We start from the raw sequence: 2,828 nt of genomic DNA on the forward strand, positions 1-2,828 counted from the left end.
CAGGGGGTTTTTTGAGTTGGTTTTTTGTTGTTGTTTGGTTGGGGTTTTTGGGGTTCTTTTGGTTTTTTTTAATGGGGCAGGGATAGGAGTGAGGGTTAGATGAAATTTAAGTAGTAGAAATTGCCAGTGCCTCAGGCCTTCACCTTCACAACTGAGTATCTTTCAAACCCCCTCGTGTGCGGCAGTCAGTTCATTAATCTGACAGTAACAATAATATCAGACCCTAAAGACCTTTCTCACTGATGAGAATGATGTGCCTAGCACAGATTGGTATATTGTGGAGAAGATTCATGATAAACCTGTATTTCCAGACCTATTTTTAGATAGGGAGCTGAGGAACAATTAGTGTTTTGGACTTGAATGTCTTGTAAGCATCACACTGACTTTCTTGTTTTCCTCTGACTGCTTTTGTCACTGCTGTCTTTTCAATAATGCTGCTTGCTAAGAATGTTACCCTGTCTTTGCATTTCCTACCCTTCATGTGGCCTGTTGAGGGAGGAGACAGAAAGAGGGAGAATGCTGTGCAAGAGCAAAAACTTCCATTTGAGGAACCACCAAAGAAGCATGAACATCGTATTTGGGTTTGAAGTTATAGAGAGGAGGGAACTGCCACTTCCTGTACCAGAATCTCATAGGAAATTTGAGGGACTGTGATGGTAAAGAAAATAGCAGAAGGTGCTTGCTTAATGAAGCTCTGATCCTTCATGTGTTCAGAGCAACCTTGAGGGGTAGTTCCCTACTAATTAGTGGTAGTTACCCCCCATCGCTGTAGACACAAACTTCTACTATCTAGAAAGAAAAGTAAAGGAAGGGCCAACTGACTTACCAAGCTGGAGAACTGATGGGGTCCACAAGCAATCTGAAAGGTCCTGCCTCCATGTAGGAGTAATCATATGTGCCAGTGCAGGGTGAAGAGCAGCTAAGCAGGAAAGACATCATGTTCCCAGTGGGGCCCAACCTGACCCTGAGAGAGCAGAGTGCCCTCACAGCAGTGCAAACCAACAGTATCTGGAGGTGAGCTAGGCTGTGCATTGCCAACACGTGGATGGCGATCTTTATCTCCATGCTGGTGAGACATGTCTGGGTCCTATGTCCAAGTCTCAGCCAACTAGGACAAGAGACACTTCAACATCCTCAAATGACTTCAGCTAAGGGCCACAATGGTGACGAAGGGCTTGGAGCACCTGTCACACAAGTGGAAGGCTAAAAAAGCTGGCACAGTTCAGGCTGGAGAAAGCTTAGGGGCATGTGTCTCTATACCTGATGGGGTAGGTGGGAAGTACAGAAGACAGAGACAGACTTAGCTCAGTGGTGCCAAAAGAGGCAATGGGCAAAAACTTAAAATACTGAAGTGGATTTTCCTGTAGTTCAACTGTGAGGTTGTTGAAACACTGGCACATGTTGCCTGGGAGTTTGTGAAATCTGTCCTTTAAAAAATGTTCAGACTTGACCAGTCACTGCCCTGCTTCAGCAGGTGTTTGCATTAGTTTTCTAGGGTTGCCTGGAGGAGACTCAGTGGTTCTATGGAGATGAGTGGCAGACAAAAACTGCTGGGAGTAACAGAGGCTCACTTCACCTAGCTATGAGAGTAGTTCAGAGGGATGTTCTGACATTTTTGTTTAGGTTTCCTCAACATGCTTTCATTTGGCATTTTTTCCTCATTTGTTTTCTGTGCCACACTATCTAAATTCAGACCTGCCAGTTAAAAGTGATTATATGTCAATGCTATGTGTATTCTGTTTCCTTTGGTTGTGAAGAGATGAATTGCAACCTGCCATGTTCTGACCAGGGTCTGTTACTTGCCTTGAAGCTTAAGGTGTCTCTGAGTTTGCAGCCAAGCCTCAGACTTGCAGAAAAACTGTCCTTAAAGAGTAGAAACCCTGCTGAAACATTCAAGGAAAAGCTGCTGTTCCCAGATAGCACTTGGCATTGTGTTTAGTATCACAGGTTTTGAACTGCTGTTAAGGTGTTAAGGGACTTCTGCAGCTGCTGGCTTTGTGGTTTTATTGCAGTTCCTACTGCAGTAAAACTGGAAGTGCACAGGGGCAGAGAGAACCTGCTCCTACTTCATTAGTCTCTTTCAAGTTGGGGATTTGAGTCATCCATGACCTAGAGCCATGGTGAAAGCAGGTGACTGGGAAAACGCTATGAATTTATTAAAGACAAATCGTGCTAGGCTAAATTGGTAACTGCTACAGAAAAATAGCATGTCAAGAGAGAGTATTGCTTAGCTGGACCTTGGCAAAGCAGATGCTATCTCCCACAGCCTCCTCCTAGACAAATGTCAAATACAGACTGGATGGGCAGTCTGTGAGATGGGCAGGAATCATCTCACAGGTGATCAGTGTGTTTTACTGAGGCTGGCAGCCTGTCACAAGTGGGGCTCCCTGGGCCCCATGTTGTAACATCTCCATGAATGATCTGGATGATGGGATCAAAAGCACCCTCCCCACGTTTGCTGTGTCACTGAACTGGGTGTTGAGGTGGACACATTGCCAGGGAGAGCCACCTTTCAGAGACACGAACAGGCTGGACCAGATGATCTTTCAAGGTCCCTTCAAGCTAGGACTGTTCTTTGAGTCTGCCAAGTCATGATATGCCTGATTTGCAATTGAAAGCCTAAGACTGCAGAAGGAAGCAGCAGATGAGCCACAAAGGCAGCTCCAGGAAGCAAGTGAGGGAAAAGAGTGCAGAAAGGATTTTTTAAACACTGGTCATTTCTTCATTAGGTCATGTATTTCCTGGCTCTGACAAGGCCACACATCCTCAAAGCTTGACAAAAATAACCAGCACACAACTGAATTTTTTCACACACTGGGTATGAGTTG

The sequence above is a fragment of the Corvus brachyrhynchos genome, unplaced genomic scaffold, assembly GCF_000691975.1.
Source record: "Corvus brachyrhynchos isolate BGI_N302 unplaced genomic scaffold, ASM69197v1 scaffold93, whole genome shotgun sequence".
Taxonomy (NCBI): Eukaryota; Metazoa; Chordata; class Aves; order Passeriformes; family Corvidae; genus Corvus; species Corvus brachyrhynchos.